Genomic DNA, 27,004 nt, shown 5'->3' on the forward strand with positions numbered 1-27,004 from the left:
AAAGTTTAAAATATCCAATAAATTTCGTTCCAATTCACGACTGTGTCATTTGTTGTTAATTCTTCACAAAATAATAAAATTTTTAGATCTTTATGTTTGAAGCTTGAAAAGCAGCAAAAGGTTGAAAAGTTCAAGGGGGCCGAATACTTTCGCAAGGCACTGTACTTTATGGAGCACTTTATTTATTCTGTGAATTTGCAGAAACAAAAGATGCTGAATTAAAGTGTCTTTTTGTTTGAATTTTGATTTTCTTGTCCAAAAAATGTCAAGAAATAATGCTGATTTAACTTAAAACTTTTCCTTTTTCAGATTTAGCTTTAATTACCCCTTTTTAAACCCATACAGACCCACACACAATACTGTTACTGTTATGTTTATTAAACTCAGCAATGATAGTTGCACAGTGGATTAATTTTGTTACTTATGTACAAGTTTAGATGTAATTCAACTTCTAGCCAGTTGTTCCAGTTGTTTGAAGCAGTTTTACTTCACCTTGGTCAAAAAACAAACAAACAAAAAAACAGCTACCTTGATACATTTTTGGAAAGTTAAGGCAGTACTTGTGATTTACAGCAAAATCCAGAACAATAAAACAGAAAAACATAAAAAAAAAACATAAATGTCACTGAACAAAATAGGGAGATTAATAAAGACAAAAACACCAACCGTGTGACTTCATATGTAACATCATGAACGTCTTTTTGGAAATGTATTGTCACTGCAGTTTGAGTTCAAAATATAAACAGTGTTCCCACCCCTCCACTTTTTCTTTAAACATACAGGCACATAGGTTAAGTTAAATTAGTCCATAACAAAATCAATTAAACAAAAGAAAGACACCAAAATAATGTAGCTAGGAAAATAAAAAGCAGTCCATGATTTGTATTCATAAGCATTCATACTGATGACAATAACGGGTTATCTTCCCAGGTTTTATTATAAGACATGTGGCTCATAGTAATGGCATTTTCATAAGCTACCTTTCAGTTTTCAGTGATAATTTCTTCAGGGTAAGTTTTTAAAAACTTTTAAGTAATTGACCATTACTTATGGAAACCACTTCCTTTTAGAAATCAACCTGAAGTTCTGAAATACAGCCAATAAAATCAGCATCATCTTTTAACATTATGCAAGTTACTGAATTTGATTAAAGGATATAATTAAGCTAGGTTTATTGTTTGCTGACACAACTGTTTCTAAAACAGAAAAAAAGATTGAGCATCTCATAAAAAACAAAGCTTTAAAAAATAAATAAAATGTTGATGTGGAGAAAAAAAACACAATAAAAAAGGTTGTATATGAAAAAGTAAAAACCGACTTCAGTTGTCAAAATCTATACACAGCCAACATTTGGTCAAAACAGAAACCACTGAATATGGGGTATTAAAACATTCTGAACATTTCAATAAAGGGGCAGTAGTAGGCAGCACTGGAGAAACATTTTTTTCTTAAAACATTAAATATATATTTTACTGAATCTTAAACCAAGATGAGACTGAGTTTAATTCAGTATAACCCAATAAGTTGTTCTGCCTCTGATGATCAGTGTCAGAATGAAAAAGAGAGATTGATTTTTTATTTGATTATTAAACCTGAAATCTTCATTCAAAAAGCAAAATAAATTTCAGTTTAAGTAATTCCTCTTTACACATGTACAACTGTTGATTATTTACCATGTATTAATAAAATCTTTATGTGATAGTAATGACTGGCAGACTTTTCAAATGCCCTAAAACACTTTGGAGAGAATTTATCTTTGAGTATAATTTTTTAAATACAGTGATATGAAAAGAATATACATTCTTCTCATTGAGAAACATGACATATCAGTTATTCCGTACGTCATGCATCATTATCTAGAATCCTCTTGGGCATCTAAATTACGCCGTTCGCCCTCAGAGCTTGTGACACCTTGAGTGCTGGCACCTGTTGAATTAGGATTAATGATGCCATTAATCATACAAGCAATAAAAGCAAAACATATATTTCACTTAAAATCAAATTATTTATATTACTGCAATATAGAATTTGGGGTTGCCAATAAAATGATTCTATGACATTTAGTAAATTAAAATTTGATTTGACTGCATATTAAAATCCAAAACAGCCTGCATCCACCAGCAATGTTGCAATACCATTAGCAAATCTAGGCTAAACAAGCGAAACACAGGTTTAGTACCGAGTTCAGGCAGGAGTTAAAGGAAAAACTAAATTCAAGAATGAGTTGTTCAACAACAGAAGAACTCATTCTGTAAATTAAAATGACTAAAAGAAAGGACTAAATACACAGCTCATTATGTATAATGAGATAAAATGAAACATCATAACTTACCTGAATGCTTTTTGTTTTTGCGGAGAAAAATCATAACTCCAATAAGAAGTAAAACTCCAAATACAACAGCAATTGCAACAGCAACCCAAGTTGCTACTGAAGAACCTGAAACATATTACAAGAGGATAATGTTACTCTTACAATGTACTAGTAGAACAAGACCTTACCTAATGCACAGAATAGGACTGGGCCATTTGGACCGAAAATAATATCTCAACATTTTTAAGCTGAATGGGGATATGCAATATATATCTCAATAAATTTTCTTTACATAAAGTAAGAGTAGAAATATACAACTGAGTTAAAGCTTTGTTCCACATGAAGACATACTTATTAAACAGTTGTAGATAAGAAATGGTTCAAAAATGACCTACTGGCAAATATTAGATAATAATCTGAATAAAATAAAATGTGGTTCTTTTCAGTTATAACAAAACAGAAAACAACACTGTGTAAATAAATTGTAGACTGCACAAGCATTGAAAAAGTTAGTGATTAGAAAAATAAATTAATATTTTTGCTTCCTTGTTATACTATGTATTGTAATTCTACTAAAATTTACAACTAAATTTAGCAAACTCATTTCTTAAAATGATTTTTGATGACACCATCTCATGACTTGTGACTAACCAAACATTCAGTCCTCTATTTTTATGTTTCACTGAAAGGAACAAATAAACAGGCAGAAAAAAATTGAATATCTTTAAGACTGAAAAGAAGAAAATGTATAATACAAATTACACAATTACAAAATAACACTCAGGCAGAATAAGCCCCTTTACAAATGTATTTTTTAAAGAAGCAAATACTAACTAATATTTACATTTGGCAATGTACATATATTGTATGTATCGTAAAATACTTCCACAGCAAGCTTAGCAGGTAGAAAACAGCATAAGAACAATAAACTGTATGCATAAACAAGCAGTTTCACTTAGCTTACACTATAGGTGTAAATATCTATAGTGTAAGCTATTTTTGATTTTTTCACTCAGTGAAGTTGCTCTCAGTGGATAGAGTATCCAGAAATTATAGTCGAGTAAAAGTGAAAAGTGCAGGGTAATAAAACTACTCCTAAAAGTTAAAAAATGTTCAAATAATTTTTCAAGTAAATTGTGAATGTAACAAGTCACCCACCTCTGTTTCCTTTGTAAAGTCATACCCTTTTAGGAGTTATCATCAAACAACTAGGATTAAAGGATTTAAGAATTTTTTAACTATAGCATGTGAAAACAGCAAGTCTTACAATGTCACTGTCTGTTATATGGAAGTATTCTAAGTATATTTTAACAGTGAAAGAGTAAGTACAAATATACAGCATTAAAATTTAAGTTTTTTATTCAAATCCTGATGACACATATTTACTCCCACACTCCATTTCTAGAAGCCTTGGACTGCTTCTAGAAACAATCCAAGGTAAAAACAACAACAACAACAACAAAAAAACACTCAACCATTTTCACTGCACTGTTGTAAACCACACATATGGCAAAACACCATGAAGTACACTGCAGCAAGAAAGATTTCACTGAAGCTTGGCTCGGTCTGAGTTGTGGACCGTGAAGGGTCTATGCAAAAATTAATATCCGAAAACCATGTGACCGCAAGTCAACAGTTAAACGTTTCTGAAAGAGACAGGGGTCAATTCAAGGTATCAAATTGCAAAGTCAAATATCTTTTAAGTCATGCTTAACATGTATAGCATTTTTATAACTAAAGTTAACATAGTTACTTGATTATGCAATGAAATGCCAATGGAAAACACATAATACTGCCCCTTGAGTTTTTGTTTGTTTACAAAGCATTCTTAAGCCAATGTGTCACTGACATACAGTAGCTTACTTCCAAATATAATGTTTACAGGTTTTTAGTATTTGTGAACACTTTCCTTAATGATTAATTTTTGCCACTTATCTTTCTAATTTGGTTATAACAGTACATAAAATGATGATGCAGCACTTTTAATTCATGAATAAAACAATTATAAAATTTAAAAAAATAAAACATAACTTGGACTTACCTTGAACACGCACAAATATGGTTTCATTAATTTGATGATGGAGTTCCTTCTGTGTGGCTATGCAGGTATAGTTGTCTGTTAAAGTCACTGTAGTCTCTAGGAAAATGTTATAGTGACCCTCTGCGTCTGAGGTCTCTTTCTTCTCAACAGGAAGGTTGCGTCCAGCACTGTCATACCAGACTACATTGGGCTTAGGAGAAGCAATAAGTACTTTACAGCTCAGTAGGGTCCCTTCATCAGTTTCCTTGATTGTTTTTACTGACGGTTTTGCAAATGCACCTGTGAACAGAAATTTGTCATTGTGAGTATAATATTTCTTAAAGTCTTGTGTTCATCATTGCAATTTCACCCCTGGTTCAAAAAAATTGAGAGAAAGAAAATAGTCCCATGTTTGGTCATTTAATATACATCTGTCATCACTAAATTAAATCTCATAACTACTTTACATACTACATTGATATTTTTAAGGCCCCTTATTAACTAATCTATACAGTTTGTGTCTTACTCTAAGCCTGTCAATTATAAGAACCGAAATGAAGCCTTTAAGCAGTTTGGGAAAACTTCCATATTCAAGGATGGCCATAACCAAATAGAGTTACCATGATGGCAAGTCTACACTGCACTTCAGGACGTCTACCACATCACAAGGAAAATGTTGGAGTGTTTAAGGAGACGATTCAGGAAAGATGCCACACTCTACACCAGATATAAGGTAGTGAAGGACTATTTAAGGCAGTGAATGGCTTATGATGTCTGATATTGAGATTTATTACCTACACATGTGGACAAAATTGTTGGTACCCCTCAGTTAATGAGGGGTATCAACAGTTAATGAAAGAAAAACCCATAATGGTCACAGAAATAACTTGAATCTTACAAAGGTAATGATGAATAAAAATTCTATGAAAATGAAGAAATGAAAGTCAGACATTGCTTTTCAAACATGCTTCAACAGAATTTATTTAAAAAAATAAACTCATGAAACAGACTTGGACAAAAATTTATGGTACCTCTGAAAATAATGTGACCAAAGGGAAATGTTAAATCAAGGTGTGCCCACTAATTAGCATCAGGTGTCTACATTCTTGTAATCAGTCAGTCGGCCTATTTATAGGGCTACAGGTTGTCACTGTGCTGTTTGGTGACATCGGGTTTACCACATTCAACATGGACCAGATGAAGTGAAGGAAAGAGTTGTCTAATCAGATTAGGAAGAAAATTATAGACAAGCATGTTAAAGGTAAATGTCATAAGACCATCTCCAAGCAGCTTGATATTCCTGTGACTACAGTTGCACAAATTATTCAGAACTTATCGGACTGTAGCCAACCTATCTGGATGTGGCTGCAGCAGGAAAATTGATGACAAAACAAAGAGACAAATACAAACGGTAACAAAAGAGCTCATAAAAACTCCTAAAGAGATTAGAGGTAAACTTCAAGCTCAAGGAACACCAATGTCAGATGGCACCATCTGGTGCACAAATTGCAGTTTTCTGGTCAATTTCTGAGAACCAATCTTTAAAAAGCCTGAACTGTGATTTTACCATCTTTTTGTCTGAAATGTTAAGTATAGCAAGAAAGCTGATGAGGTAGTACAAGTGGGGCAGGTATTGTTAACTGCATACATACAGATATGACCTGGTGGCCGGTATATTAGTCAAACCTCTCTCACGTCACAGCATAAAACAGTGGTTGATTTTTAGACCTTTGCTGAGGCAGATAAGATCAGGGGATAATATCAGCGTCACATCTAAGTATTGGGCAATCACCAATTTTCCAAAATTAAGGACATTAAGGACCAAACCTCTAGTTCCATCCAAAGTCAGAGTGACCTAGCTGAAAACAATTACTGCCACTAGTTAATGAGAGCTATTATAGGAACCAAACTAGCAAACACACTGATTAAATCAATGCAGTTACAGAGAACTTTCCTGAGACATTAGACAGATTTGATGATAACACTACATTGGATATGCAGCTCTCCACACAAATGGAAAATGTCTGTTATTGTCACACTACCAAGATAAACTGAATCCACCAGAACTTTCCATAGATCTAATAATGCAAGGGCTGAAGAAAACTACACACTTGGACCGTGAATCTATAGTGTTTTAAAAATGTCTGAACAATTAGCAAAATAAGAACTCAAATTAGAATAGCTAAACACTGAAATCAGACCAGGTTAATAGGTCAGGCTACAGCTGGTTAAGTAAGACATTACAGGCTTGAACCCAGTGTTGTTCCTGGAAAGGTGCAGCAGATTGAGAACAGTGTTGAGGTTACAATTCTTGACTAACCAACCTCCTTTCAAGCTCAACACATGGAGAACTCACAGCGGAAAAACTGCTTGATGTAGAGAAATCCTGGGCAAAGGTGGTGCAAGGTCAGTATTTCAGCCCTGAAATCAATCTAACCAAACCCAGGAAAGACCCCCACAATGATCACAGAATCTGAGTCAAATTCATTGCTGAATGAAGCTCAGCTGCTCAGCATGGGATAAAGCTAACAAGCATAGATGTATAAGAAATGTTAGCTTATTTTGGAAGATAATCCATGTAGGTAAGATTGTAATCACAGAAAAACACAACAGATGCAGCAATTTAATTTCTTCACTTCCACAAATTGATTTTCTTATTCATAATATTACTTTGTCATTTTATATAGCATTAGATAATGTAATTCTACTGAAAAAGAAGGTAATTGTGCATAGTAGGTTGTCTCCCTGGTTAAATATGGAGCAGTGTTCTTAAGTAACACTGGGAAATTGTTGAAAAAATTGTGCTTTATGCCAGGACATAATCTATAAAAATAGTCTGTTGTAAGAGACACTTTACAAAGAGCAGCATTTTTTCATCTTTAATAAAATAAGAATAATTCTATAGCTTTCTGCAATAAACTTACATAGTTAAGATGAGGAAAGGATCAAAATCAGACACTAAGATGTTTTCAAGTCTACGGTTTCTTAACCATTCTTGCCATCTTTGGTCAAAATATCTATTTTTTAATTTATCATCACAACATTTGCAGTTGCACTTACAAACTGAGGTAATTCTGATATACAAACTTTTTACGAGAAAAATTTTTTTTAGCTACGCTTAATTTTGCACTACTTTTATCTTTAATACCCACAACTAAAAAAAATCTCAGCAGACTTCGATTAGGAGGTCGTGGTTTGTGAACAACTACATACTTTTCAGATGGTGGATGACGTCATCACAAAGCTAACTCACCTTTAGTTTTTTGTCTCGTTCTGTCCTTTAAGATGTATTCTGCAAGAGAGAGAGGGTGTAGAGGGTATCATGAACATGTCAGCTGTTTTACTGATGAGATCATTCTGGATGGGTTAGATTTTATTTTATTTGTAGATCACCTCAGACATCAAGTAATAAACATAGATTGTAAAGTTTACTGAGTGTATGCATATGCCATCAGGGCTGGATCAAAAAGACACAGTAGATAAAAAAGGTAGATAATCTGAAGTCCAAACAGATTGAACAATCCTATAAATAAATAAATAAAAATAGAAAACAAAAAATATATAAAATTGAAAAAATAGAAAGTCACAATGCAAAACTGATCTTTTGTGATCAAAAATAAATGACAACTGCTTTTAGATATTGTTTCTTGACAGATGTCAGTTAGCTACTTCAATTCTTGATATCAATGTTCCACAAGTTCCATTTTAGAATATATCTTAGTGAAAAACCACAATATTCATTCTATTCTCTTTGCTTCTGCTTCTGTACATTTCCTAGCTCTTATTACAATGGAATTTATAAAGGCCTTTATAAAATGTACATTGCTTTATACAAATGTTATTCTTGAGCTTATCAGTGCAACATGAATAAATTCATGCAGGAATTTTTATTGCATGCAAATTTAGCTTTGCATCCAATAAGTTCTGACAAATTATTTATTTACACAAATAATTTCTAATAACTTAAAACATCAGTATTCGTTTGTCTTTAACAGTTCCATGAAGACACTTACCAACAGTCAGCTTAACTTGGTGACTCTCTTTTTCCACTAATTCACCTTGGTTAAGATATTTGCAGGTGTAATTTCCACTGTCTGACACCTTTGCTTCTTTGATTTGCATTGAGGCATTTCCAAACTTTAGCTCATTTGGAAAAAGAGACACACGATCTTTAAACTCCTTAGCTTGATGTGAACGTTTTTCGTGGTCATAGAAAAGTACCTCCTGTTTATCTATTTTCCAGTCAATGATCTTGTCTGTAACTGCTGTGCTAAATACACAAGGTAGAGTGACGTTGTCATCTTCTTTGACAAGAATCTTGTGAGGATCTGAAAAATAAAAGCAATCATTAAAAGTGTTCATACATTCATTTAATGTTAATCTGAAACAGTAGTTTGAAAGCAGAAATAATGATGTCCTTAGTGAATATTATTAATACATATGATTTGTCAACCCAACTGTGAACATGTAAATGGAGTCAGTAAAAAGCCACACTAGATAAGCTAGGTTTACAGTTGATGCATTGAACAGAGTGGGAGGGAGTGCACACTGATTGCATTATACCTGCCCCTGCCTCTGTATTTATAAAAAAACAATTGGACAAGTTATTTTTGTTGTTAAGGATTCAAGGATGTTTTATTGTCATATCAGCTTTGCTTGGTCCCAGATTTTAAAAATTTATATATATATATATATATATATATATATATATATATATATATATATATATATATATATATATATATATATATATATATATATATATGAGATGAAGCAGAATTAAGTGCAGCATGAGTTCAGCAGTCTGACAGCTGAGGGTAGAAACTGTTAGTCTAGTGGCCTTGCTCTGGATGCTCCTCAGCTGACTGGAACAGACTGTGTGCAGGATGGGTGGAGTCCTTCATGATGCACAGCTCCCTTCTCCTGCACCATGATGTGTAGAGGTCCATGGTGGAAGGATGGCTGCTCCCCACAATCGTGTGTGCAGCCTTAACCATGTTCTGCAGAGCCATCCTCACAACAGCAGTGCAGCTGCCATTCCACACAGTGGTGCAGGTGTAGAGAATGCTCTCCACCACACAGCAATAGAAACTCCTCAGGATTGAGCTCCCAGTCCAGCTCTCCACAGTTTCCTGAGGAAGTAGAGACACTGGTGGGCCCTCCTGATCAGATGGGAGGCATTGGCACTCCGGGTGTGGTCACTGGATATATGCACACCCAGGTACCTGTAGCCGGAGACCACCGCCACAGCTACTCCTCTCCTCTGATGTACAGGGGTTGAAGAGGATCCTTGTCCCTTCTGAAACCCACCACCATCTCATTGGTTTACTCCACATTGATTTAGAGCTTATTTTCTCTGCACAATTGCAACAGTTATTCCACCTCCTCTGTGTATTTGGAATCATCACTTTGTGATGTGTCCCATTACTGCTGTATCATCCACAAATTTCACTATATGCTAGCTGTGGTGTCTTGCCAAGCAGTCAAATGCCAGAGTGAAGAGAAGGGGGTTCAGCAGGCAGTCCTGTGGCAAGCCTATGGGGGAATTTTTCTGCCATAATTCGAGAACACACATTTTTAGTCTGAAAGCAGGATTTCATGTCTTCTGTTCTCAAAACTTTTCATACTTGTGCTTAGGTTTTCAGTTTGAAAGAAAGATGTTATGTCTTTCTTCTCAGAACTTGTAATGCTTATACTCAAAACTTCTGCTCTCTTTCAAATATTTACTGTGCTTTCTCAAACCTTTCTCTTCGCGCTCAAAACTTGTCTTTGCTCGGAGCAAATCTCCACTTGCAAACCTCTCTGCTCACTTGAGAATCATTTTCTCCTTGCGCTTGGAACAAGAGCTCTGTCGGCTGGCAACCTCTCAGCCAATAGAATTAAAGTGTTATACTGGCCCCTTCCATACCCTTCCATCCCCTGGGTGGAAGGCACACCCCCTTCCACCCAGGCACACCCCCTAGGTGAAAAGGGGGGAAAAGGGAGCACTGCAGCTTTTGACACTTGTCAACACTTTATTTTCATTCAAGTAGGTGGTAACTTTTTCTGGCAAGCTGTTTTTAAAGTCTTCCATTAAAATGAGCTGCTTAAGTTGTGCAAAGTCGGCAACATTTTTAGCAGTGCACCAACGATCAAAGAGAATTTCTTTATCTCTGACAAAATCCACATAAGTTTGATTATAGTGTATTATTAATTTACAAATTTTTTGACGATAAGCTTCAGGTACTAGTTCATACGCCCTCAAAATAGCACTTTTAACTTTCTCAAAATCAAGGCTATCCGCCACAGACAGAGACTCATACGCCTCTTGCGCCTAGCCATTTAATGCACACTGCAACAACAAAGTCCACACATTTTTAGGCCATTTAAGTGTGAGTGCCACTCTTTCAAACAACATGAAGTATTTTTCAACATCCCGCTCCTTTAATGGAGGAACGAAACGAACATTTTTACTAACATCAAAATCAGTTGATTGGGATTGCAAAAACTCAGCACCAAGTTCGAGTTCCTTCAAACACAGTTCAGCTTGTATCTCCAGTTTTTGTTGTTCAAGATACAGCACCTTCTCTCTCAAAGCAAGCCGTCCTAATTCAACTTCAAGTTCCTTCAAACGAACCGGGTCATCTGGCAACGAAGCTTTCGATGGCGATCCAACAGGACTTTTTGGTAAAACTGTAGCAGGAAAAATTCCTATCTGAACCAGTGCTTCTAACAACTCAGCTTCAACGGTTCCTCTTTTAGCACGTTTTTTTTTACAGTAACCTTGAAACTAACAGCAACTGATCCTTTGTGCATTTACCCAAAGCATCCAATGTGGGCTTTTTAACAAACTCATCCAGGTCAACTCCATGTCTACACCATGGAATCAAGCCACACTTAATCACAAAAGCTCAAGCACAAACAAAGTCACAAGAACACCAGACCTGAATATCCCAATTAGCCACCGCAACGTGCGTCAGCTGTGCCAAAATGCACAGAAAAAAACCAGCATAATCGCCAAAAATATAAAACAACCTCAGGACAGGACAAGGTGCTAAAGGTAAAATTTGTTTAAACGAGCCCCCATAAATATGTTACGTCCACCAAGGGCACAACATATTTGAGGACACGAGACAAGAATGAAGGTTCAACAAAATATTTTATTCTTAAACTCTCTTGAACTTTAGTTTTTATTTTGTTCAGCTGCTTTGGGTTTTCTGTGAAAAAAAAGAGTTAAATGCCATCAGTTTTCCGTGTCCCAAAAAAAGAAAAACAAAACCCCAAAAGTATTAACAGAAAGTTGGACCTGGTGAGCCGATCAAACAGAACAAAACAGCACAGCAGGGGGCCAACCCGATACAGGGCAGTCGAATCCCCTACTGGACTAAAGCAAAAAAGAACCTAATACAAAAGAAAGATCGAAACCAGGACAACCGTTCCCACCAGGCCAAAATCACAACGAAAAAGCAAGCAAACAAAGGCTAACAGAAATACCGCATGGCAGGCTGGAAGCGTCAGCTGCCGCCCACAGCGACTGGACGTGCGCGCACCGCGTCAAGACGCGTCCCGGGTGGTGGTTGAGCGAGTGGAAGGGCGGAGATCCAACATGCCCTGCCTATTTATAGGCGGACCAACAGCGCCACAAATTAACGTAATCAAATGACCAAAAATAAGAAATTATCCAAACTCCAATATATATTAGCAAAAGGTCATTCTACTAAAATATATAAGAAAACAAAGGAAAAAATAGACAAAAATCACCATAATGTGCCCGAAGCACATAACATATTCTATATTTATTTATACTGTCATTATTATTATTATTATTATTATTATATTATTATTATTATTATTATTATTATATTATTATTATTATTATTATTATTATCTTATCATTATCACATTGGTTTGATTAAATTGTGTGTGTATTTATCTTTATAGCACTTTAGCTGAAAAATGCTAAGTATAAATAAAGCTGCCTTGCCTTAGGAAAAAGGCAAGGCAGCAGATTCAAGGATCAAGCTGATCTTTGAATCTTTTATAGAAGTTTTCTTTTGTTAAAATCCACAAGTACCTTACAGTTAACTGCAACAAGCGAGGTGAGATTCGAAAGCGTTCAAAATGTCGGATTATTTACATACAATTGTAGAATAACCAGGAGGAAAAATAATTGTCGTTACCACTTAATACGCAGGAGATTCTCGGAAGCAGCTGTGGCTTTTAAAGACGCAGTGTACAATGATGTAACATTCTAACTCAGTGATAGGCTCTGCCTACAAACATGATACAAAGCGTGTAGTACTGAATGTTTTGCATGCTATGAAACGATGCAGTTCTTTCATAGCATTACTTCAGTAATGTATATGCATACATATTTCTGTTCATATTATTTTAACTGCAACGCAAATATGACGCCAGACTAGCAGACAGGTGCAAATACGCACCCTGAATACTCAACTCAGGACTCTTGCAACATTTTCAAAGGATGATTTATCCAAATTTGTCAAACATACTTTAGCTAAGAATATCCAAAAAATGATAAACAAATTAAAACAGTTCTTACGGATTTCATCACCAAACGATTTTCCAATAAACGTCAGGAGGCAGAGGGACACACGCAGAAGAAGCTCCATGGCTGCTGTAATCTATCTCTTAATCATAACACTTACAGAGCGCTCTCTCTCTCTGAATGACCGTGTAGCCACTCCTCTCAGGCTCCTCAGGCTGAGTCATCTTCAACTCGAAGCTTCCGACAAGCAATAAAAACAATACTTCCGGTGCAGAGCACGCAGCATTAACAAGAAATTTCACCTACTAAGCTCAGAGGTGCCACACTCACATCTTGAGCACCTATGGACTGTTTTCAATTTATAAGAAAGCATCATAAGCTACTGCTATTGATGTTCAGTAACAACAATTAAATAAATATAAACCATTCAATCTAAGCACAGTTGCATCACATCATCTTACAAAATGTTAACCATGAATCATTTTCCTTAAAATTCACAGCTATGCCTTAATGTGTGCTTGTCTATAATATAAATCATAGTTACAAGGCACTGTAATTAGAACAAAGGTAAAAGTTTGGTTTCAACTCTAAAGATAGTATCTGAAATTTTTTGAGTGTGGTGCTAAAAGCAGCCTTTAAGCTCATTGTGCTTATGTGAGGTGCTGAAAAGATATGACGTGGTGATTTGTTAAAAAAAATATAGCATGGTCTATGTACAATGTCACACCTGCATTTTATTTTTAACAGTAAGAGTATACAGAAAACTTGTAGCTATAGTAAAAACTGTCATCTCTACTAGACAAAACAAACATTTTTGTTTGATTTGTAATATTTGAATTTGTCAAGACGTTTTACACATTTCAAGTCTAAAATACCTTACTAACCCCAAAGGGAAAGTAAATATTATTGGAACTCATATCATATTTAGTTTGAGAAATCCTTTAATCTTTAATCTTGAGCTTTTTTTTTTTTTTTAGCTGTCCAAAACACCTGGTTGGACCTAGCACCACCTTCAAGGCGCAGCTCCTCGGAGATGTAGTTTTCCAAGCTTCCTCTTCTGGGTCTGAGATATCCCAGATGATAATATTATGCTAAGAGGCACAAAGTTGAAGTTGATGTCCGATTGTAGGTGTGAAGCTGAAGTTGGTTTCTGATTGCCACTACCAATTCGGGAAATGGCTAAAGAAAAAACTACAACGCCTATAGATTATTCTGCTCCAGTAGCAGAATATTTAAAACCAAGTTTGTGATTTGTGAAACCTTTAACTGATTTTTGAGATTTCAATAAAAGGCGATTTTATGCATTTGGATCACCTCAACTGCTCCAGCTCCAAAAATGCAATACTTAAGACATTTCAAAGAAGAGCAAGATTATTCTATCGTATTGGCTAAATAATTTGAGCAGAATGAAAAGAAAAGTTAAAATAGGCAATTTGTGTTAGTAGAAATCCTAATTTAAACTTGTAGGTATTTTTATTTTACAGCTTTTCAAGATTTGAATGTCAATCTATTTCTTTTTTAATGATTTTATTGGCTCTAGTGGCCTTTACTTGATAGTTAATTGACAGGAAAGTGGGTAATGAGAGAAGGGGGAAGACATGCGACAAAGGTCACCAGGCTGGGAATCAAACCTCTGACAGCTGCATTGAGGACTAAGGCCTCCATATGTGGGCTGTGCTTAACCCCTGGACCACCACAGCACACCCTGAACATCAATCTATTTCTGCTCAGAGTTGCATGACCCAGCTCTTCTCATCACAAAAAAGACAGTTAGGAATCACTTTAAAAAATTTCTGATTTTAATACATGATTATTTTTGGTGTGTGAATCTCATCTCATCCACCTCTCTACTTCCTTCAAACTTTTCTCTCCTTCCCTTTTCTGTTTTTTTTTCTACTTGTAATTATCAGAGCATGCCTCCTTGGTTACCTTATCAAGATGTGTTTTTTCATTCCTTTAGCTGAATAAAGTCAGTTGCATAACCAGTAGAATATCTTGCTTTAACTACTTTTGTGGCAAATATACCCTGACATGATAAGAGAAGCCAGATCCACCGGTCTTCTTAGTGAAGGTGCCAAGTCTGGATAGTGAAAAAAATACCCTATTCTCAGATAAAATAATAATAACAATAATAATAATAATAATAATAATAATAATAAACAGAAAAAAAACAGAAAGCATATTCAGATTAAATTGGTTCAACCAACTTGGTTGTGTGTTAATGGTGCTGAATCTAACTCGGGTGTCTTTCTGTTTTTTGTTTTTTTTGTCAAACTTTATAACCATTCAACAGAGAATGGCTGCTTCCAGACTTGGACCTCTACTGATTAATCTCTTTTTCTTTATTTATATTTCACCTCTTCTAATATTGTGCCACAAAGACAACACTGCGGCAAGGGAGCATCTTCAACTCCAGTCCATGAAAATTTCAACTTTAACTACTCATGGTCATAGTTCATTTGTTTTTTAAAATGTTTTTCCATGGTCCAGAGTCTCTTTACCTTTCATATATCGTAAGTAAGTAGATCTACTATATAAGCTATAGCTTTAGGTACTAAAAATCTATTTTGTCTCTGTAGCATAGGCAAAATGTCCGCAGTTACTTTTTCTGGTTTATTTTTTTCCTCATGTCGTGCCTCTCCTGAATTTACCTTCAGTTTTTGTAATGCAACACCAACTTTACACAGCATCAGTCAGCATGTGATATTTTCACTTTTTTCTAATGCCCTAAAGTATAGATAATAAGAAACAGGGGTAACAACCATCTACCCAGTAGAAAAAAAGGGAGAGTTTTTACCTTATCCGCTAAATCTTTAAGCTTCTAACGTCTCTATCTAACCACCCGTATCACAACTGGTAAAACAGGATTTGTTGTGAACTGAAAGAAAACATCAGTGGGGGGTGGAGACAAAGAGGAAATAAGAAACTCAAGAAGGTGACGCTGTTTTTTTTGTTGTTGCTGCTGTCAATGCATTCATAGACAAAGAAAATCTACATGTAAAACAGAAAGCAGCTGTTGTTACTCAAATTATTACAGGTTAATGCATTCTTATTATAATTATTACCCAAATACATTGATGGACAAACTAAACGCAGAAATGGTTTTAACCAGACAGTTTACAAAACTAGAGAAGGCGAAGCTCTGTCTTCCAGCAGGTATCGGAAACCTCCTCCTGTAATCATAGTGGACACTTTTAAGCTTGTTAGATAATTAAATAATGAATAATGTTCTGGTGAACTGCTAGGTAACCACTCCCCTCTGGCACTCTCCTTTGCTGCACCTTTCTGCAGCTCCTCTCTGCCTGTTCGTGAAGAGAACCAGGTGGACTCAATCTCCTAGCAATCAGAGTGCAGGTACTTTTGCTGTGACTGACCTGTCACTCCTGTATGAGAGCATGAGAAGCAAACAGTGCTGGTAGCATGTCAATTCAGAACTGTGCAAACGTTTCTACAAACTGTGAAAGACAGCCGGTAAGCCTCACAACACTGCTGCTCATTGCTGAATTTCATTGGAGCAGCAAATGAACTCTGATTGTTGTATCAAATTGTTTTAATCTTATTGAAGTCAAGCTAGTAAGTTAAAAAGAAAAAACGCACTTTGTTTATTGGTTAAAGTAGAAAGGGAAAAAAATACAATAAATAAATAAATGTTGGTCAGAATGATTGTGAAAATATTTAACAAAATGTTGATAAAAATGCTAATGTATTTCTGTTGAATTTTACTGTAAAATATTTGCTATTTATTATACTTTGAAATAACTGGTTTAAAGAGGTGGAAATCTGATTATTCACAATGTATTTATCTTGTTAATTTCAGAATGTAATAGATGTGTTTTTGTTTCTTTTGAGGTTTTTCACCTTTGTGATATGTGGACCATCATACAAAAATAAAGATAAGTCAACTAAATTAAAGGCTCTTTGAGTGAAATATATTTCAAACTTCACAGTGGAAACTATCCCTTTTAAGTGGGAAATCGCACAGCAAACCAAACCTGACAAAACTTGACAATTAATTTTATGAAGATTTGTGTTTCTGACCTATAAAATGAAGCCTCTTATACAGTAAGTTAAAGTTTATGTCCTGGTTAACCTACAGTACATGAACAGTAATGCTGTGATGGGATTTCTTTTCCTTTGCAGCAGCAGCTCTGATTGCTATCTGTGTACCCTATTACATATGAAGGCTGTGCAAAATAGGATAAATAGATAGGATAAATAGGTGTATAATTCTGAATCCTGTGCTGAGGTTGCATCTAAATGTGTAACATCAGTTAATATCAATTGTCACTATGATAATTGCTATAGGTTTGTACCTATAGCAATCTATAGTGACTTAAAAACCTAGGTTTTTAAGTCATATTCTGGTCTCAGCTCAACATATTGGTGCCTTTTTAACGCTTTCTGTGTCATACTATGCATTACGAAGCTCTCATTTTCATAACACAGGAGCATGAAGGACAAAATGTGCTCTGGTGTGAGGCTACATCTGCCCTATGGGATTATGTGTCACCATAGAACCCAGTTGATTTCAAAAGAGGGATAGAAAGGTGTTTCAGTGATTCTTGAGAATAGGGACAAAACAGGTCCTATGGATAAAGCACCAAATTTGAATAAAATATGCACAAAATATAATTTTTTCAAATATCTGACTAAACTAACCTGGGTCATGTGAGCACAACAATGTATATTTTTCTTGTGTTTGCTGAATTTATTTATTTTTTTTAAACATTGTAGTCGGTGGATGATGCCTGTAAAATCCCTTGTCACGGAGCAGAGCTCGACAGATTATAATAGTTTAAAACAATTAAAGAAATACTAAAATTATATATTATGACAATTAAGTATAAGTAGTCATATAAATAATTATAAAAGTATCGATAAATTGAATTAAAAATAATTTTTAGACATTTTCCAACTCCGTTGAAATTTGTCCCTAGTTTTTGACAACACCGTCAGATATGAAAAGAATGTAAAAAAATCAGGCATTATTGGGGGGCACCAGAACTTCTGAGGACCCCATGATCTCTTCCGTTCTCTTCCTTTGCTAAGAGCGCTAGTTAGCTCGGGTTAGCTTAAGTTATTCTTTAGTTTTTTCTTCTGTTTTATTCCTAAGTTGCTTGTCACAACCATAATGTGTCAACTCCATAACTGACAGTTTTCAAAACTTTGAAATAAAAGCTTAATTTTGGTATAATGTAAAGATTTCATGGACCTGATGAGCTACATTATGGCCTCCTTCAGAATAACATCATATAAATTGAGGTAGTTTGGCTTTTTTTCAACTCTGTCAGATGTCAACTCCATCAGAGTTTTTGTGACTCTTTCAGTGAAATTGTTGTCAAATCTCACTTAAATGTGCTGTTAATTCATTTTAATGTATTTTACATAAATTGCATTACTTCACATGTGTCAAGTTTTTCATTTTACTCACTAGTTTGTTATGGAGTAAAAATATCACTAATAGGGTATTTTAAAAATAATTTTATATTTATATTTGTCAGATGGTGATGACAAAGTTCTGCGTCAGGTCAATTAAAAATGTAATAATAATAAAAAAATTTTAACTGGGAGCCTGCACCTTAGCATCTTTACATTTCCTAAACATTATTTGTCATATTTGCATACATAAGGTTGAGAAATAATAAAAAAAAAAATTATGGGAAAATTAAAACCCATTTTGTCCCTATTCTCAAGAATCACTGGTTTACAGTAATAAAATTGATTGAGATATAAAACATCCACATTTTGTAATGACATTTTCCTACATGATAAAAGCTTTAAAAATGATCCAATTAGAGTTTAAAATAAATTCAAAACTGGCTTCTGCTTCTGTTCTAAAATTAATTATGGTTTTGGTTGATTGTGCTCCTCAAACTAGACAAGTAACAGCCTCATCTGTGTTTTCTGATCCTCCCCCCAACCATTCATATATAGAGCAAAGCTCTGTAGGTGGAGAGCTTTTCTCTCCCCCTCAGATCTTGTTGCTTCTCTCAAACTCTTTCTGTTTCAACAGAAAAAAACGGTTTCTGGAGAAACAGAAACAGAAACAAGGCTTCTGAACTCATTGGGAGCATAAATAGCATAAATCTATAGTGTTAACTTATAGCAGTACTTTCTTCTGATATGGTGAGGAGGAAACCAGTTTAGTGTTAATTATTACTTAATCATTTCCAGATTAAGTAATAATTAACAAATAATATGTGCCTAATTGTGGAATTATGACTCAGTAACCATTAACTACTAAGGATGACAAGACTACACGTTTATGAGTGGCAACATGANACAACGAGCCCAAAAAAACTGAATCAGTAATTGATCTGGTACATTTAATGATGAGGGTCTTGATGGAAATGAAAGGTATTTTTCCAGTTAAGAGTGTTAAAATTAAAGGGTATATAAAGTTATTAAATCTATAATTTAAATTTAAAGTTTATACTTTTATTTAAAGGTGAAGTTAATGTAGAAATATGCAAGATGTTGGGTTTCTGAGTCCAAAGTAGCTGTTTGATATAAACATGTTTGAAAGGTGGAGAAAAGCTCCACAAACACACAGAGTGTAAATTTAAAGTTGTAAAACCTGTTTTACTGAAAGCTGTGAGGATGCAGTGGATTTGTTTTGTTTTAGCTAAAGATGGTTCTGAAGTTAAACTTGTAAATATGCGTCTGGTTTCTTGTGCAGGGACATTTATAGAGAATATTAGCTACAATGAATACACACTTTGTCATTTTTATGAAAATAACAACTGGATCTTTTTTTAAATCAGGGTAATGTCTGTCTGCATGTTTGTTTTCTGACAGCTGAAACTGGAACAGAGATAAATACCTTAAAAGCTCTCCAGAAATACTGATGCTCCTGTTGTTCAGGAAATGCAACCATTAAAGTCAGCATTTGTTTCTGCTGATAAATGATCATGTTTGCTTACATTTTTTGTTTATGTATTATCAAAGTCACAGAAATGACCTGAGAAGTTTGTTTCACCTGGTTTTACTTTAAGTTGCACATCTTAACCATTTTTTGCCTGATGCTGGATCATATTTTCTCTTCCATTTTAGCTGAATCAAACCTGTTGATAATGTTTTTACTTTCACTCAATGCCACCATCTCACTCTGTAAATAGTTCATTTTAACACAGAGATGTTGTGAACAAATATCCTGTATTTTAGGCTTTGCGGTTTAAGTTAAAGACTCCAGTGTTGGAAACGGATCAGTATGTTGTGTGACAGATGTCGGTGGCTCTGCCATCAGTTTTTAAAATGTCCTGCTTCTGTTGCTGCTGTTTACACTGTAAATGCTCCAGGATCCTGCATGTTGTGTTCACCGACTCAAACTCAATGAATTACAGTCATAATGACNTCAAAGTCACAGAAATGACCTGAGAAGTTTGTTTCACCTGGTTTTACTTTAAGTTGCACATCTTAACCATTTTTTGCCTGATGCTGGATCATATTTTCTCTTCCATTTTAGCTGAATCAAACCTGTTGATAATGTTTTTACTTTCACTCAATGCCACCATCTCACTCTGTAAATAGTTCATTTTAACACAGAGATGTTGTGAACAAATATCCTGTATTTTAGGCTTTGCGGTTTAAGTTAAAGACTCCAGTGTTGGAAACGGATCAGTATGTTGTGTGACAGATGTCGGTGGCTCTGCCATCAGTTTTTAAAATGTCCTGCTTCTGTTGCTGCTGTTTACACTGTAAATGCTCCAGGATCCTGCATGTTGTGTTCACCGACTCAAACTCAATGAATTACAGTCATAATGACAAGTTTCACCTGGGTGTGCCATCTTTCTTCCACCTGCAGGTAAAGAGCTGTGGATCATTAAGTTGAACTTAATAAATATTATTACATTTCTGATGGGTTTGTGTGATGAAGCTGCTCAGGTTCAGTCATATTAAAACTTCTAGATTCCATACAAAATGTTTTTGACTGAACTTTCATCTGGAAAATGTTCTGGATTTTATGTAGAAAATAGACTTGGTAGCAGTAAAATAAGAATCCATTTATACTGTTTAAAAATGAACAATTGATTAACATTTGTAATTTAAGTATTATTGATGGAAGAGATCTCAGTCCACATACAGTTGTACAATTTTTATGTATTAAAATCCAATGGCAGGTTTTATATTTGCGCTGGTATAAAATGATCAGCCAGCATTACTGAAATGTCCTCTTAAGGACAGGAAAGAGACCAGCTGAACTGTGTCGAATACAGAATTTTACATTTAAAGGAACAAACTGAAACTCAGAAGCTGGGGATTCATGGTAGGTATTATTGAATCTACATAAAAGAACCACAGACAACATATATAAGTTTTCTGACCAAGCTTTTGCAAAAGGTGAAGACTCAGCAAACTGCTCCTCCAAGCCGTTCACTGGGCGTTCTAAAGACCTTTGGTTACAACTTTGTCTTTTATTATCAAGCAAAAAAGAGGGAGCATAGCAGAGAGGATAGGTAAGCAAGACAGGAGAGACAAAATACTTCTGCACACAGGTAGTTTCTCAAGTGAGGAGTATTCCGGTAGATAAAGAGGCAGCTGTGGAAACATAATTCAAGGTCTGGGAAACACACAGTAAATTGTTTCACATGAAGACGAACAGGCAGATGGGGCCTCCAGGCAGTGGCGCAACTACACATTATTCAGGTGGATGCGAAAACATAAATCGGCGCCCCCACCTCCACCCCCCCAGGGAAGGAACGTCAGGGTGAAGGAGCGACGCTGACCAACCCCCCCTGAGGCAATGATACGTGAAGTGTAAAAATCGCTACATTTACCTCGTTATGTGCGAGAGGTGCTGAAGTGTATGGGAAAACATAATCGGTGCGTCGCCCCCTCCAGACGGGGTTTTGGCGCCCCCTCTGGTGCTGCGCCCCTCCCCCGTTGCATACGCTGCATACCCACGTTTTGCGCCTCTGCCTCCAGGTCAGCTTATATACACAGAAGGAAGTTAGAACACTTTAAATTAAGAATCACAATAATCTATAATAATATAATGTTGGGTTAATGATCTAAAATAATGAATGTTTGATGTTATAAATGTAAGAATGATAACACAAAAAATCCTAACGTAAGACTCCTTAAAAAATGAACATGTTCAGTACCACAGAGTAGGCGAATAAGCGGAAGCAAACAGATTGTGACTAACTCCTAGAAAATGATATACCATGTCACACTGACTTACAGAATTGATAGTAAAGCATCAACATAATATTGAGTGTTTACATTAACTTTACAAGTTATTTTTCCACACATTTTTAAAGACAAAGAAAAAAAGTAACCAGTTGTAACATTCAGCCAAATCCACACTCAGCTGTCGGGATGTAACGGTGCACAAATTTTCTTCCTCAAAGTATCCAGTTGGTTCAGAACACACATAATTTCTGCACACATGCAGAATCTTCAGTTGCTGAACTAAAAGGACAATGCAACATATTTTAATGCAACTTCAAGAACAACACTGATTATTTTCAAGTAGTTTATTGTGGTGTAACCATCCATCAGGTTAAAATGTGAAGTTAAAGTCATTTCAACAAGCACGATCCAACAGGAACTCAAGGGACTGAACAGCTTTGTAGAGAACCACTAATCAGTGAGGCTAACTGGAGAAAAGGGCAAGAGAGCATAAAGACTGAACTCTGGAGCAATGGAAGAAGTTCATGTGGTTTAATGATTCCAGATGTAGCCTTTTGCAGAAAGATGGACATATCAGGGTAAGAAGAGCAGCAGATGAAGTGATGCAGCCATCATGCTTAGCGACTGCAGTACAAGCCTGTGGAGGCAGAACTATGATCTGAGATTGCTGCAGCTGCTCAGGTCCAAGTTCAACATTATAAGGTCAACTGACTCCCTGAATATACTGAATGACCAGGTTATTCCACCAATGGAAGTTTTTATTCTCTGATGTTAAGGGGATATTCCAAGATGACAATACCAGAATTCATCAGGCTCAAATTGTGAAAGATGTGTTGTGCAGCTTCGCACAGTAGTTGGACTCTTCCATCATCAATAAAAAAAAATGAATGCAACACTGGTTGAAAATAAATCTTATTACATTGAACAAGCTTATTAAAACAATGACACAGTGAATGACATAAAGCTAAATTCAGTCCAATTAAATATTAAGAGTGTTTGAACTTTTCTTTGGTGGTAGCTAAGCATAAAAATTACTCATTTACTCACTTTGTCCAGGTGAGACATAGAACATAGGATAAACAATTTAAAGACTGGGACAAGAAAAAGCTACAGAGAAAGAACCTTAAATTATTGACAGCTTCAGCTCAGCTGACAACTCATCCAGGAAGGCATCACAGCTAAACTCTACCTATGAGGAGAGAAACAGAGGAACTTAATGGTAAGGATGGGGACAACTGCAGATGATGTATACATGGAGACCAAAATGTAACTCAAACATAAAAAGGGTTTCTATTTTTTAACTAAATATGTGGTACATTGTTTGCCCAGGGCACCAAAAACGGCTGCAAAAGCCTCTGAAATGCCTTTTGGGACACTAAAGGTTGTTGTAGAGTTAAAAACCAACATGCAACAGAATCAACATTCACAACTGACATTTACAACCTATCCACTCCTGATAACTTGGCTTCTCATTATAACAGTCTTAATGTTAATATACGGTTAACCATACAGATATGCTACACTCTTTAAAATCCACACACTATACGCTCGCTTACCTCAGTAAATTCAGATGGTTGTATAGTGAATTGATTGTATTAATTATGTACAAGTTTAGATGTAATTCATCTGAGTAGCCAGTTGTTTCAGTCCTTTGAAAAAGTTTTTATTCAGCTTGGCAAAAAAAAAACAAAAAAAAAAAACCTTGATGCAGTTTTAGAAAGTTAAAGGAGCACTTGTGGTTTACAGCAAAATCCATAAAAACAAAGCAAAATAAAAACAACAAAAAAGAAAAAGCATAAATGTCACTGAACAAAATAGGAAGATTAAAAATGAAAGATGACAATACCAAAAGCATCAACTGTGAGGCCGCATGTTAATACACAAAGGAAAGGATCAAATGAAACTAGGCCTCATTGTTTGCTAACACTACTGTTTCTAAAGCAGACTAGAAAAAATAAAAAAACAAAGCTGTGAATATTAAATAAAATGCTAATGAGGAGAAAATACAACAAAAAAGATTTTTATAAAAAAACAAAAAGCAGCTTAAAAAACGACAATTGTCAAAATCTACACACAGAAATTAAATATTTTTTAAATCAAAAATCTTATTTTAATCATTTAAACAGTAAATAAAACTATAACATTATGAGAAAAAAAACCCTTCTATATTAAAAAAGGGACTGAGCTAAAAGTTAAATTTTGATCTCTCAAACAAATTTTGTTTTGGCACATCACTGAGGTCCAGGGAAGAAATGTCAGCCTTTTTTACTCACATTAGAGCGACTGATGCTAAACATAAAGCTCATTATGCATGCCAAGAAAAACTGAAACATCGAAACTTACCTGAAGATCTTGTGCACTTCCACAGAAAATAGAGCAAAGTTATATTGAGAATGGCACTCAAAATGAAAGCGACAATGACAGCGACATATCCAGGACTTAATCCTTTGTCATCGCCTGAAACACATTACAAGAGGATAATGTTACTCTCACAATGTACCAGTAGACCACTTTACCTAACATACAAAATAGGGGTGAGCGTTTTGGACTAAAAATATTTCAAAATTTTTAAGCCTTATGGTGATATACTATACATATCTCAATATTTTTTTTCTTTACATAAAGTAAAAGCTAATAAAATAAACATTTGAGTTAAAGCTTTGTCCAGGATGCAGACATATTTATTAAACAGCAGTATTTGTATGGAGATCCATTTCATTCAAGACAAAATAAATAAATGTTCCCATGAAATAAAACCTTTAAAAAGAAATGTCAATTTTTTACCCCAATTTTTTTTTATTTTATTTCAAGATTTATTGATTGATTATGTATTAGTTTAGATGTATTAGTTTAGATGTAATTCAATTTTGTAGTCTGTTGCTCCAGCCTTTTCTTCAGCTTGGCCAGGTTTAGGTTGAGCTTTGTTCTCATTGCAACTTATTTATTTACTTCACCAGGAAAATCCCATCAATATTAAAAATCTTTTTTACAAGAGCATTTTGACCAAGACTGGCAGCAGCACACAGAGTTTACAGAATATCCACAGTAAAACTCTTTTCAGAAGGTGAGATGGTGGCAGGCTCACAAAGATATTTCTTGGTCAAGCAGCTCAGTGATGGAAAACAATGTTGTGTTCCTTCTGCCATTTGAGATGGGCAGCATCACTTTCTACACAAACTCAGAATAGGTAGCTAGAAAGTTCATACTCTATTTCTTCCCTCTGTGTGAAAGTGGTACTGGTAGTTGTGTTGTGCTGGAAGAGGCTGGCCAGTAATCACTTATTTTTAACTGAGGCCACCACTGCTGCTTCTTCTAAGCTGAGGAAAGCAGATCAGATCAACATCTGTCATGATATGTGAGCAGAGACTCCGCTTCAGAGATTACTTTATGTTTTAATGCATCCATTTTTACACTGTGAATGTATCTGACCCTGAAGCATGGATCCACAAAAGAAGCTATGTCCAACATGTCACAAAAAAATTGTAAAATTGTTGTAGAGGTAATCCACAGAGCTGGTCTTGATGGCTGAACAGAGCGAACCTCACGCTCTCCAGGTGCCAGAAAACTAGTGTTGTATAGGTATAGATCTGCTCTGACATATAACAGGGTCATAGTCTTCGCCTGAAAGAGCGTCAGTGAAATCCTGACACAGTTTCAGAGCTTTCTGAACTCCTTCAAGAACCTCTATATCCTGCTGGGTAGGAACAAGTGGCCGGAAACGGAAAGCACTTTAGAAAGAGCTCCTTCCTGCTCCAGAACCCCATACATCATTAGCAGCCTTACCATGACTTTCACTGTTACATGTGTCTATACTTTATGTTTGGAACTTATTTTGTCCTTACGTTTAGTTTTCAAACAAAATGTTTAAGCAAATAAAGACTTTTTGAATTTTGAATTTTAATTTAAATGTTAAAATTTAACAGTAAACCCAGTACTGAGACTGCTCTTGTCAAAGTGTTAAATGACATCCATATAAATACAGACTATCAAAGAACCACAGTGCTGGTTCTGTTGGACCTCACTGTTGATGATGACATTCTGTCAAAGTGACTGGAGAGCTGAATCTGACTCCCTGGTCCAGCACTCAGTTCATCCTGATCACATCCCGCTCACCCCCTTGGATCTTCTTCCCTACACTTAAACGTCTCTTGGCTCCGCCCAATTTTCTGGAATTTTTCAAAATTTGCCAGGGTAAGTATTTTGCAATACGAGGGTCAGTTACACTTTAAAAATTTGGTGGTATTTTTATTAATTCAAGTCCAAGTGACACTTTTATTAATTCCATACATGTGACTTCTCTCCACTCCAATGAGAGTTACCTATTGACACAAAGAAATCCCTGTTAAGATTCATGTTATAATGTTTTTCCCTCATCAAAAACACATCTGGGATGTTGCCTTGATTATTTCTTGCATGGTTGAGAAATTCTTTAATCTCCTGTGATCACCTAACCTGGCCATTGCCTTCTTGTGTAATTCTGCTTTGAAAAAAAAAATCTCACTTACAACACATTCGTTTCTCAATAGCTGAGAGCCCAGACCCTCTGTAGGAAGCAAAGTGTAAAAACAAGGGGCTGGTTTTTACCAGGCTAGTTGCAGCCATTCAGCTGTGCAAAACTCTTGTGGGAACCTAGCATCACCTTCCTACTCATTGCTGCTGTATCTAAGCTTACGATTTTCCACCTCACAAAACATCCTTTCCATGTGACTCCCTCACTCAGCTCCTTCAGACTAGCCAGCAGCTATGAGCAAACATCTGGTGGAACTGTGCATCTGGTGAACTCATTATGAGCTACTTCTGAGTGCAATGCTGGTAAAAATGTTGTTAAAAGGTTATTAGAGGAGTGAAGTTATGACAACTTCCTGAAGGGAAAATGTTGGAAAAAGCAGGATTTTCTTAAAGTGACAGAGGCACGATTTTATGGAGTTAAATTATGAAATTAAAATTCTTTTAAGTCATGTTTGATATATATATATATATAGCATTATTTAATTAAAATTAGAAATATGTTGTTCCATAGATTTGTAGGAAAAAATTATCCATGCATTTG

The 27,004-nt window shown here is 35.4% G+C and overlaps 1 protein-coding gene and 3 long non-coding RNA genes across 4 annotated transcripts in view; all 4 read right to left on the reverse strand.

Annotated features, from left to right (window-relative positions):
* The window catches only part of LOC103134700 (uncharacterized), a 76,226-nt gene that overhangs the window by 25,200 nt on the left and 24,022 nt on the right, over positions 1–27,004 (reverse strand). The gene's annotated exons all lie outside the window — the stretch shown is intronic.
* On the reverse strand, positions 358–15,592 carry LOC107835682 (uncharacterized). The gene is made up of 3 exons (XR_001661499.1): positions 15,582–15,592; positions 7,465–7,470; positions 358–951 (listed from the first exon to the last, which is right to left on the reverse strand). It is a non-coding gene; the product is annotated as an uncharacterized LOC107835682 (long non-coding RNA).
* On the reverse strand, positions 19,577–20,262 carry LOC107835680 (uncharacterized). The gene is made up of 2 exons (XR_001661497.1): positions 20,193–20,262; positions 19,577–19,780 (listed from the first exon to the last, which is right to left on the reverse strand). It is a non-coding gene; the product is annotated as an uncharacterized LOC107835680 (long non-coding RNA).
* Positions 22,287–24,478, reverse strand: LOC103134701 (uncharacterized). The gene is made up of 2 exons (XR_475855.2): positions 24,298–24,478; positions 22,287–23,143 (listed from the first exon to the last, which is right to left on the reverse strand). It is a non-coding gene; the product is annotated as an uncharacterized LOC103134701 (long non-coding RNA).

This window comes from Poecilia formosa, unplaced genomic scaffold (genome assembly GCF_000485575.1).
Source record: "Poecilia formosa unplaced genomic scaffold, Poecilia_formosa-5.1.2 Scaffold18, whole genome shotgun sequence".
NCBI lineage: Eukaryota > Metazoa > Chordata > Actinopteri > Cyprinodontiformes > Poeciliidae > Poecilia > Poecilia formosa.